The sequence below is a fragment of the Manis pentadactyla genome, chromosome 7 (genome assembly GCF_030020395.1).
Source record: "Manis pentadactyla isolate mManPen7 chromosome 7, mManPen7.hap1, whole genome shotgun sequence".
In the NCBI taxonomy this organism is placed as follows: domain Eukaryota; kingdom Metazoa; phylum Chordata; class Mammalia; order Pholidota; family Manidae; genus Manis; species Manis pentadactyla.
The window spans coordinates 11,970,983-11,984,267 of record NC_080025.1 but is presented as its reverse complement, the minus strand read 5'-3'; positions in this window follow the sequence as shown (position 1 = coordinate 11,984,267).

Sequence of the window (13,285 nt, the reverse complement as noted above, 5' to 3'; positions counted from 1 at the left end):
GAAGGAGAATTGTCCCCCTTTACCTGAGCCAGGACAGCCATCTTCTGTCCTTCAGTAGCACTGCTGTTGATTCTTAGAGCTCTGGACTGGGACCGAATTCCATCACCTGCTTTCCGGGTTCTCCAGCTTGCTGGGGTTTCTTGACCTACGTAAGTGTGTGGGCCAATTCCCATAATGCATCTCTTCTATACGTATCTATATCCTTTTGGTTCTGTTCTTCCAGAGAACCCTGACAAACACAGAATGTTGTCAACAACATGACACAGAACTTGAAAGTCAGAAGACCTGGGTTTGAATTTTAGTTCCTTATGTGTGACCTTCAGTAAAACATTTACCTACAGAGTCTTAACCACTTGTTTAGTTGTGTTGTAGTTATATGAAATACAGCATATTAACTTATTTTGTACATTGATAAGTGCTCTACAAAAAAGTAACACTTTCATAAAATTTGAGAATATGAGAAGGAAAAAAATAGTCAAAGGTAAAGCAAAGGGCTTTAGCTGTTTGACACGAATGCTTTCAAACATGCAACACTGCATAGACGAGTCATTTGTAAAACCTCGACTTTTTAGGTTCATTCTTGAAAACTCTCTGATGCTTTCAGTGCCTTCTGCATTATCATGATGGAAGACAGATTTTAGATAAAATCAGACTACAGAGTTTGAAGAGTGGCCTAAAATGATGTGTCTTCTTCATGACCTATGAATTTAGAAATAGGATATTTCTTATTAATTTTAGTGTTTAAATGTGTGTAATGTACAGCTCTATTTGGGCTTGAAAATCCTGTGTTCTTACCACCCTTGTAGGCTACATAGACTAAAAATATAACACTTTTCCAAAAAGGTTTTAATACCTAGATCCTGCCTGACTTTTATAGTCACCTTCTGAAATCCAGACATACAGGTTTATGATGAAATGCCGACAGGCTCCTAGGTCCACCAGTTCTGACTTCTTGGCCCGACTTGTAGCCCTGCATACTGCCACTGTTAAAGGTTACTCACTCTGATCATTCAAGATGGAAGACTCTCAGAAAATGAGTTTCGCTGAATTCACACCATCAAAAAACAAGGTGTTTGACAATTCATTTAATATAGTATTCTGCTTGTTCAAGTTCTGACTGGATGTCAGACTGTTTCTAGTTTTAAATAAGTCACCTCTCCAAATGTATGTGAAGAAATGCCTAGGAAAGTCCTTTTTTAAAAAGTGAATAAAATATTACAACTATTCCTTTTGACTAAATCAGCCTTGAACGCCCACATATTCCCTTCCCCGATGGTCTACTGGACTCATGATTACCTTACTGCTCTCCTGATGTGTTTGTGTTCACATTTCATTCTGGCTTCCACTCGTCCGTACTTCTTTATGAGCACTTGTCCTGAACAGACTTCCATGTGTTGTTAGCAAAACCATCAGACCAGCAAGACCAAGAATAACTAATTTCATGCATGTATTAGAAAAACATTTTATATTGCTTTCTTTTCTAAAGATTTCATATATATATATATATGAAACCTGATTATAAGTACATACTGAAGTTCAACAAGTAAATTCAATAAATTCTCAGTTTCACACTATTTCCATTAATATAAAATTTTATTTGGTAACCACTATTGTGGTTACCAATTTTAAATCTTTTGGAGCTTTGCATGCATGGCAGAAATGAGCATTAGAAAATAAATCAATATAGAATGCCATGTCGTATAATTTCCCAAGCGACTTAAGAAATTTTTAAATAAAATATGAAAGACATAATTTCTATATATCCATAAATGATGCTATAATCATTTTTCTAGTTTGTCTTGCCTTAAAATTATACAGTAATCTACTTATTTGTCTATGAAATAAAGCAAACTTTTTATTACAGTTAAAGATTTTACTGAAAAGATGCACATTGATATAAATCAGAAATATTGAAATAATTTTTTCAGTTGAATTCTGTATTCCTGCTTTTTAAAAGTGGTCACATGAGAGGAGAAATAATATTGAATATCATCGGTGCAAAATTTTTACTATTCAGAAGACACATCTTCCATGTACTGCATCTTCTCTTACCAAACAAAACATTGTTTTGTATTGCTATTGCTATTGCCTCAATGCAGAGGTTTCTTTTCAATTACTTTTTGAAGTGCTTATGTTTGGATTTTGGCATCCTAAACACAAAAGCCTTTTTATAGACTATTCTTGTTTAAAGTCTGCTGTGTTATTCTGAATATTGTATATATTGTCCTTTATTTGTTTGCAGACCTTCTGGGCATTTTCCCCAGTACCATACAAATTGGATCCCAAGAGACATTTCTATTGAGTACCTCTTTCATATTGTTTCTCCTATTTATTTCTAAAAATGTGTTAATATTGGATGGTACTGAAAGATGGAGAGTGTGCCGTGATTACATTGCATTTGCAAGGAGAGATTCATTGCAGTTTTTAGGCCAATTGTATGTAAGCCAGGATTGTAGGGAGAGAATGTATCATGACTTGGATTTCTGTGGAGATTCTGTATTTTTAAATGTTAGGCTTTCTTTGTTTGTTTGAGTGCCGTCCTGCAGTTGCCAGACTTACTTGGAAATGATCTGCTCTCTTCTAAGGTGCTGTTTCTATTAGTTCTAGGACCATTGTGTGTGTTTGTGTGTGTGTGTGTCTGGTATATGTACATAGGATATATGTCTCTGTGCATATATATATACATACATACATACAGGGAGAAGACAGAGAGGAAGTAAGGTCAGAGGTGAGGCACCAGAACTTACCTCTATTTTATATAATCTTTTCCTACAACTTTCGCTCGTTAACACTTTATCCTAATCACTGCCATCCTTCTCTACAAGGGTCCTATGTTATTTTAACCCCCCTTCAAACTTGTAAGATTTTAAGATGCTGCTGTTTATAAGCCACAGTTTACATCTTTAACATAACTTATCTCTGTCACCTAAATTCCAACACTGTGAGTTGGTTTAAGTCCATGACTATCATTAACAAGCCAATGCATGATTAAATATTGCATTGTATGTTGCAAAACTTTCATGCATTATATTACTTCTAACAATTTGACAATCATATAATTTTGCAACAATTCTGAGCCAACTCCTTTTCCCCAATATTGCTTTTGATTAAAAACTAATTTTTCCACTTGTGTGCTTGTCTCTACTATCCTGTGCTTGGATTTATTCTCTCTTTCTACCCATATTCTCCCTCTTTGCTAGATGTTTCTATATTTTTCACATTATTTCTGCTTCATATTTAACCCTCACTTATACTCCACTATCGTTCAATTAATAATTAAAAGTTATTTTAGTGGGAAATGACAGAAATTTAATTTAAAATTACTTGTACACAGAAGTGTACAATGACTCCATTCGCTTCTTCAACTAACATGCCCCGTGATGGAACTATCCTTATGTAAGGATTTGTACAGTGGCTCCAACTAGCAGTGTACTAAGGGTGTGTGAATGTTGGGGGTGCCAAAGGGTGGCGGTTCTCCCAATCAGAGGAGTAGTTTACCATTTACATTGTTTAGAATCTTTGGTATGTGATGATAACCAATAGTACTTTTTTTTTTTACTTTTAGGGATTTTTTTTCTTGATACCATTCTTTTCTTTATTATGTAAATACTTACATGGATTTAAAGTAAAATATAAAACAAGGTCCATTCAGAGGATAGGGGTGCCATCGTTATCCTGAAAACCCTGTTCCATCTGTCTCTCTTTAGGTCACCCATCATTTCTTTTAAAATATACAATTGGGCACATATATTTAATGCACACATACACACATTTAGATGTATGTCCGTACATTTATATATCATATATATTATACACAGTATGGAATTTTTCCATCTTCGTATAGCAAATGGAGCATACTATGATCTTCTGCATCTTGTTTTTTGTCACACTGTGTTCTGGTGATGTTACTCCATCACATTTTTTTTTACAATTGCATTAGATTGTATCTTATTATGCAATGGTAATTTATATGGCTAGGCCATTTTCTTTTAATTCAATAAATACAATTTAATAATAAATAATAAATAAATTTTAATTCTAAAGCAGCTTTTTTGTAGATATTGTCATAACATATGTAAATATATTCCTTTATCCCTACAAGCCCCTCTCCTGAGAGCTCGTATTTGGAGAATATATTTACTCAAAAACACTCAGTATTAAGATTTTTTAAAGCAATTTCCTATTATGGAATTTCCGGTCTAAACCCCAGACTGCAAAACATTTTGGGAAAGTTTTGTCTTTCTTCTACTAGCAAAGATTTTCCCTATAAAATGGTGTTGCTATCTCTGTTCAAAAGAAATTACAGTACAGTTTTCTTTTCCAGATCAAACACTTTACTAAAAGGTGTATTTAGTTATTTGACAACTTCTGAGTTTAAGAAATCTGATGAGTTATTGTCCAACTTCTTTTTTTTTTTTTTTAGGAGAGCAAGGTGAAGGCTTTTATTTAGAGATAAGGTGAAAGGACAGAGCTCCCGGCTCATGCCAGGAGGGGACAAGAGAGCCCCTGTCCAACTTCTTAGTTCCTTCTTATATAGAGTCATTTGTGGTTCCCTGCACATGCTGTTCCCCTCTGCCTGGGAGTTCTCCTCCCACTGGTCAGTTCACTTCTTCATACTTGGCTGCAATCTCCGCTTCTGAATAACCTACTTCGATCTACCCTGCCATAGACAAAATTAGGGGCTTCTCCTTCAGACCCCAAAGATACTGTGTGCACCCCTCACTCTTAGCACCTATCACACTGAGTTATTTATTTATCAGCTGCTTTCCTATCTGATTGGAATTCATCTAGGGTGGGATATGTCACTCCTCTCAACGCTTCAACATTTAACAGAGTACCTGGCCAGGTAGGTGCATTGAAAAGTGGTTGTATGTATGGATTGTTAATTGTCATATTCATTTTTATCCTGTGGTATGCCTAACACAATGCCTAGACATAGAGTGGAAGGCATCTTTCTTGAACTGCAAATTTAAAAACAAAAGGGGACATTAGCATCTCTTTAGGCTCACTTAGCATTAATACCTCTATTTTTACTTAATATTATTAAAAAAGACCTTACCAAAATTGTTCAATTATAGAAAATGGATATGGAACAGAGTCTATGCATTTAGAAATACTCACAACAATAATAGCACATTACCCAGAGATAATGAGATTTTGTTTATCTCTTTTTCCTAGCCTGCAGCTACAGTATTCTTTCTAGGTCATTCTGGCATGCATTCAGTGTTATTTCTCACTGAGTTGAATAGAATGCAGAACTTTCCCTCTGATTATAAGAACAAATTTTTTTTGGAAAAAAATCAGTTGAGAGATTATTGAAGGGTGACTATGCTCTCAGATATTCAGAAAATAATATTGAGAAAATAAATACAAATTCTTTTTGGTAGACTGAATTCTTCTGGACTTTGAACATTTTAAATGTGATTTCTTTGATCATTATAGCAAGAATTTATTACTCTTTTTTTGCCTACGTATTATTTACTCTGAAATACCCTCACGAAGCTTATGAAAATTTCACATTAATTATTTGTACTTAAGAAAATAACATCTGCTCTGTAAACTATGAATAGTAGAAACATATTTACAAAAGCAGAATGTAGACTTTTTCCATTTTAAAATTGGGTTGAATATGAATATGTTATTTAGGAAAGTATAATACCCCATATAACTTCATGATGGAAATGAGCTATATGCTTCCTTCCAGAAGGTCTTAAAGTCATTTGCTAGGAAATAACAGACAACACTTTTTCTCCAAAGAACACTGTTTCATGTTGGACTATACCCATATGCTCTTCACAAATTCTCTATTAAAAATTATCAACCAAAATAATAGTTGTTTGATATTGGGAGGTCCCTTTGTTGAGGCTGGTGTTTTCTTAGACTTTATAGGTAGTAAAAGAATAATCTTAACTTTTCACCTTGAATTAAGGATTAGCGTCAGCAGACACACAAAAATGTCACTGTCTTTCTGAGACTGTTTCTGAGTTTTAAAGATAATTTGTCTTAAGGAAATTCAAAAGAGATGAATTCCATTACATTTACATTAGTTATAAGTTTATATTGTTATTGAGGTAAAAATAATATTATTCAAATTACAACATATAATTTAACGTGCTGCTCTTTTGCTGAGGTGGGTTCATATTTTTCATATAAATATGGATGTCTTCTGGCTGCCCCTCCATAGCCAGACCCCCATCCAGCTCCACCTGCCATCTGCACCCAGAAGTCCAAGTAATACAAATCGAATCAGTGGGCTTGCTTTCTGACTTCCGATTGCACTTGCCAGGTGGGAGATACTAGTGACAAATTTAATGGCAGAAGGAAATTGTGGTACAGCGCTGTTCCCCTGCCTTTCTACCTGCTAGTTATCCATAGGCTGACTTTGTATGTCCAGGAAAGACCCCAGCTCCTCTCAGACAGTCCTCTTGTTACTGAGTCTCTTCAGATTTTGGTAACAGCTTTCCCTGTTTGCTACTTCAGGCGTAGCCCTGAAAACAACTAACTCCCTGTTACTAGCCCCAGCTATTAGATGATCCTTTTTTGCTTTTCCTAAACCCTGCCTTCAGCTTTGCAAATAGTCCTCTATTAAATGCTCCTCAAAATGACCAAATTTTGTTTCCAGACAGGACTCAGACTGATGGGTACACTATGTTTGCATATCATCCATTGATATCAGTCCTTTAATTTCTATGGAGATTAATTCATGTTCGTATATATAGCATCTGAATAGATACCTAATAGCAAATTTGCACACATCGATGGCACAGGAAAAATGAGAAATAGCCACATAAGATGGACTATCTGTTCTTAGACTTTGATGTCTAAAAACTTTATTCAGAAGCAGGGTCTCATTCAGAGTCACATCTCTCATTTTTAGAACACAATTATCATTAGCTTGTCTCTCTGTTTGCCCTACCTAAGACGTTTTATAAACTACAAATTGGAATATAAGAATTTAACAGCACACTAACAGCAAAATTTAGTGACATTTGACAGCGAAACAGCAAGAAAGGTGACAGAAAAATATAAATACAAGACAAAAGTCTTAAAAGAAAACCCAGCTGTGTAGAGCAAAAGGAAAAAGTAAACATTTCTAGACACCTTGATAGACCCTGGAAGCATCAGTGCATCCCGACCCCAAACTTCTATCTGTCTTGGGGATCCCACGCTACACTGTACTGTGTCTAAGAACACAGACAGGCATACAATGTTAGAAAAAAACCGTCCATGATGGTATATTTTTTTGTTTTTTTGCTTTAAGTGGCCTTATTTATCTGGGGAATTAGAACTTACATGGGAATTTTGTACACACATGCAAATATCACATAAAGACTGAACAGCATGAAAGTACCTCTATGGTGTTTTCATTTATTCCTTGATTTACTACTTCTCTCTATTCACTTCAACTACTTCTAAATCTTTGACAATTTCATTATGCCTACATTTGCTCTTTCCTTCTGTTTGATTTCTCAGTTCCTTGACTTCCTCTTCAATAATCTTATCCTCTACCCTACCTCCGCCATATTTCTATTCATAAATTAACATTCCATGACCATCACCTCCTATTTTTCCAGCTCTATCTACACCGATCATTCTAACAAAGCTAAATTACATGATCAATCATTGATCTCTCCTTTCAAATTACTAATAGACCTGCCACACTCATTGCTTCCTAGAACTAATCTCCAGCTCTCCACCTCCCACAAACTTGATCAAATTACAACCTTCCTTATCAAAGTTGATGTAAACTCGATCTATCCACTTGCTCAAGTCAAGAACATTGAACTCATCTTTGATTTCCTCTTTCTTTCATATCCCATCTCCATTACATGAAGAAATCTGTTTGGCTTCAGAATACATCCTGAATCTAGACCCTCACCACCTCCTTGTTACACTCTTTAAACCATCATCGTCTTCCCTTGACTTCAGTGGCATCTTGATGGGTCTCCTGCTTCTACTCTTTTCCCCATAGCACTTATTCTCAACACATGAGCCAGTGTTCCTTTTGAATGTAGTTCAGAACTTGTCATGGCTCCAAGCTCTAATTTTGCTTGGAATAAAAGGCCAGAACCTTGGAGTGCCCTACACATTCCTACGTGATCAAGTCCTCCATTACCTCTTTGAGCATGTCCCTCAGAACTTCCATTTCACACATTTTCCAGAAACATTGGCGCCTTGCTGTTCTTCATATATGCCAGGCACATTCCTGCCCCAAGGCCTTTGCATTGACCACTCTTTCTGCATGTAACTCTCCCTAAGGAGCTCTCATGGCTAAATTCCTAATATCCTTTAAGTGGTTTCATTTAAAAATACTTCTTAGTAAGTCCTACCCTGACCACTTTATAAAAACTGCAGTTCCTTTGAACTCTTCATTCTCCTTGCCTTGTTATAGTTTTCTATTTCTCAAAGAATTCACTACCTTCAAACATACTACACAGTTTGTTTATTTTTATGCATTTTATTTATTGTCTGTCTCCCTCCTCTGGAATGTAAACTCTTCAAAGGTGATATCTTTGTTTTGTTCACTGATGCATTTATAAGCATTTAAAAACTGCCTGGCACATAGTAGGTGCTGAAATATTTATTACACTGTAAGAATCAGTTAAGAGTTGTCTGAGAGGTATAACATTTTTACCATAAGAGATATAATGAGTATAAATTAATATTGTAGTTTTAATAATTCATGTTAATCTGTGAAGCTAATTTTAAGAACTCTCATCTCTTCAGATATTTTAATTTTGAGCAAAAGCACATTATTTTAGTCTGATATTTTATTATGTTGACTTGGAAATTCATGGTTTTATGTTGAAATTTCTGTCTCAAAGTTACCCTGAAAAATGGAACAAACCCTTCTCCTCACCAGAAGAGATGTCATGGCCATACTCACGGGATTATGCAATGTTGACCAATTTGGAACTATATGTGTTTGAATTTATACAAATAACCGACACAGTCCATAGTATTAGAATGTTAAAGAAGCAGAATAAAGAACCAATGCATATTAAGTATCCAGTTTCTCTATTTAAGATGTCGTGTCTCTTAATTCCACTATTCAAGTTGGTTTGTGTTTCTCAGCACTATGGTAGGTAATTTACATATGCCATTTCAATGAATTACCTCAACAGTTCTATCTGATGAATATAACTATATGCATTTAATATGTGAGGAAACCAAAATGAGGAGAATTGAAGTCCTCTGCTAAGAGTAGCACTAATAGAAAATATCAGAGCAGAGTTAGATCTATGTGTCCGTGATTGCAAAGCTCCTGTGATATCCACCTACTGTGACAGGCAGCTGTGCTAATTTGTGTTGGAGGCTAGATTCAAATACCATTTTTAACTTAGAGATACTCTTTTTCAAAAAAGGCAAAGTCTCACAGTGAATGGAATGCTGTTCCATAGTAACATGCATAGTAGCTGTTTTGATATCCATTCCAGAAACTCATGAATTCAGAGTATAACTTGTTCTCAGCTTTTAAGACACCTTTGGCTGCTCTTCATCCAGAACTTTTTTCACATGACATAATAAAGTGCAGATGTAAAAGGCATGTTCTTCACCAGTGGATGGGAGGAGCCCAACCGCTGATGCCGACCCTTCCAAGAGGATTCAAATGCTCACACAAAAAGAGCTTTTCCAAAAAGAGAGAAATTCATGTTGTCCACATGAATATAAGGACAAGTAACAAAGAAATAAGAAGTAACAAAGAAAAAGTCTACTCATATTCACAAAGTTGATAGGCCACCCCTAACAATGGCATATTAGAAATTGATACTTTACTGTCACTATTAGTAAATGTCACTGAGCAGTTCTCCAAACAAATATGCCTTGTGGTGGGTGAATTGTTGTGAAAAATATGAAGGGGGAATTCATCCATTTTAAGTTGCTGAGAGCAGCAGGAAATGTGACCATTGGCTGCAGTTTCAAAGCCTCAGATGACCTGCATGATGACATTCTAGCTCTGTACCCCAAATATAGTTCCTGGGTGTTATGTGCAGTTTTTTAGATATGAGGAATTCCTGATGCATATTTACTCTGCAATTAACAGTGAATAATTACATTAAAAATTTTTTTTAATGTTTTTCCCCCAGAGTATCTGATAATCCTAAATAATCTATTTAAAATTATTCTTCAAAGTAATGTTTGTCATTTTTCAGCAGTAAGTGAAGGGATAAACTAAAATTCAACAAGAAAGGAAGTTATTAATAAGCTAATAGTAAAAATGAGGAATTTATATTTCTATATATTAATCAAAACTAGCAAAACAGGCCAATGGCTTTTTTGAAATATGTGTGATTTTTGAGAGTCTATTTTTTTTTTCATTTGATGATCATGAATTTCCAAATATTTGATATTTTTCTTGAGAGAATTGCTTTCTCCAAGTATTTTTCTGATTTGTTTTTAAAAATAGCTTTATTGAGACATAGTTCACACCATCCATAAGATATGCCAATTTCACATGTACAATTAATGTTTTTAGTATTCACAGAGTTGGGCAACCTTTGCTTAATCACCACAATTTTAGAGCGTTTTCATCACCCCTAAAAGAAACTGCCTAGCCTTTAGTTATCACATCTCTCCTCAGTCATCACATCCCATGTAACCCTAAGCAACCACTAATCTACTTTCTGTCTATAGATTTGCCAATTGTGGACATTTTATGTAAATAGAATCATATGTTATGTCATCTTTTATGACTGACTTTTCACTTAGCATAATGTTTTCAAGGTTCATCTATGTTGTGACATAGGTTAGACTTCATTCTTTTTTGTTGCCAAATAATGTTCCACTAGGTGGATTTGCTACATTTTATTTAACCATTGGTCAGTTAAAGGACATTTGGGTCGTCCAAGATTAGTTATGGTGGATACTGCCACTATGAGCTTTGTGTACACATTTCTGTATGGACATGTTCTTATTTCTGTTGGGTATAGACCTAAGAATGGAATTGCTGGGTCATTTAATAACGCTGTATGTAGCCTTTTGAAGAACCACAGACTGTTTTCCTAACTGGCTGCACATTTTGCATTCCACAGGCAATGTATGAGGGTTCCAGATTATCCTCATCCTGTCAACACTTATTGTTGTCTGTCTTTTTTATTGTAGTCACCTTACTGGATATGAGTAACATTTTATTGTGATTATGACTTACAATTCCCTGATAACCAGTAGTGTTGAGCCTCTTTTAATTTGCTTATTGGTTTGTGCATCTTCATTGGGGAAATTTCTCTTCAAATTATTTACCCATATTTTAACTGCTTTGGTTGCCTTTTTGCTTTGACTTGTAAGAGTTCTTTATATACTCTAGACACAAGTCCTTTAGAGATATAATTTGAAATATTTTTTTCCCATTAGGTGGGTTTTCTTTTCACTTTATTAATGGTGTCCACTGAACCAGTACTTAATTCTGATGAAACCTAGTTCATTTTTCCTTTCGTCATTCATGTTTTGGCAAGGCTTTGCCTAACCTAAAGTCATGAAATTTATTTATATGCTTTCTTCTAGGAGTTTTATAGTTTTAGCTCTTACATTATGTCTGTGATCCATTTTGAGTTAAGTTTTTTTGTATGGTGTGAGAGAGAAATCCAACCTCATTACTTTGCCTATGGATATTCAGGAGTCCCAGCACTATGTGTTGAAGAGACAATTCTTCTGCCAGTTGTCATGGTGCCCTGGATGAAAATCAATTGGTCATAAATGTGAGAGTTTACTTCTGGACTCTCAGTTCTATTCTATTGATCTATATATATCTTGTTTATCCTTTACCAGTGTCGTATTATCTTGATTACTGTGTGTTGTACTAAATTCTGAAATAAGAAATTATAAGACTTAAAATTTATTCTTTTTGAAAATGATTTTGACTAAGTACAGGCTATGATGGACTGATGGAATAGAATGGTGTTTCCCAATCATACCAACTGAGACCATTCTATATTAGCAACAGTAAACCAGTCCCCAGACATGCGGAATCTAGCCCAGATCAGCCGATCTCTTAGCCAGCCCACAGCTGCCTGCAGAGTGAGCCCCTGAGCTCGGCTGAGTGCAGCTGACTCCACAAAGTCATAAACTAAGTAAACCTATGTTTTGTATGCCTCTGAGGTTTTTCAGTTGTTACAGAGAATTATGTTTGCAATAGTAATTGCTAGAAGACTCAACTATACTCGCTTTTATTAATTTAAAAAGTCTTATTACTTTAGTAGAGTGAACACATGACTAAATTTGAATAAATGTTAAAATTTTAAATAAAAATGTTGCAATTATAGGCAATCCAGCTATTAAGGCTTCTTCTGGATTTCTATATAAACTTGTGAAAAATATTAAGAATAGAGCCACTTAAAAATATTTTTGAATTTTATTCATTACTGCCAGACACTTCATAGAAAATAAGGAAATTACTTTTCAATCACTCAATTTTATTATTTATATTAGTATCATAAATTTGTGAAACTCTGTTTTGCAACCTAAGTATTCTTAGTTATCTAGTTCTACTCTTTTTTTAATGGAGGTATTGCTTACTTCCTAGGTTTTTATGATGGTGTCCTCTTTTCTAATTCTTTATTTTCATTCATCTTTTGGTCTCACTTATAAGTGCTAAGTTCTTTCATGTTTGAGAATGTCTGATCTCATCTTTATGTCTGAATATAATTTAGCTAGATCTAATATTCATAGATATGTATCCTTACACTCAGGATATTAGCTACTACTCCATTAACTATTAACTTTGAGTGCTTTTTCATATAGGTTAGTAAAAAAAATTTAAAAATCCCACCTATAAGTTGCTTTCTTTTTCTACCTGGGCTTCTGGAAGTTCTTTATTATTTAATTTCAATGAATTGACCAGAATGTGGGTCAGCTTCTGTACCAATTTTTCCTAGAAAACTATGTGATTTTTTGTTCTTCAGATTCAATCATTTCAAAGAAATATATTCAACAATATCTTTGAATAGGTCTTCTTTTAATGTTTTTGTGTATATTCTTCATGTTAATATCACCAATTAAACTTCTGTTTCAATGACTGTGCCTCCGCCCTAAACACCTATTAAGAAATCTCTCATTGATTTAATGTCTTTGGGTTTTTCTTCTGTATTCCATAAAATTCCTTCTTTTTTATTTTTGGTAATTTAATCCTACCGTAGGGTGCTTTTCATCCTCATTTCTTGGTTGAGAAACGGTTTTGTTCTTCCTTGTTTTATGATAATAGCTTTCCAATATGCCTTTTAATTTCATTGTGACTTTACTTTTGAGATTATATGTGATTGAACTCCTATAAGTTCCCTGAATCATTACA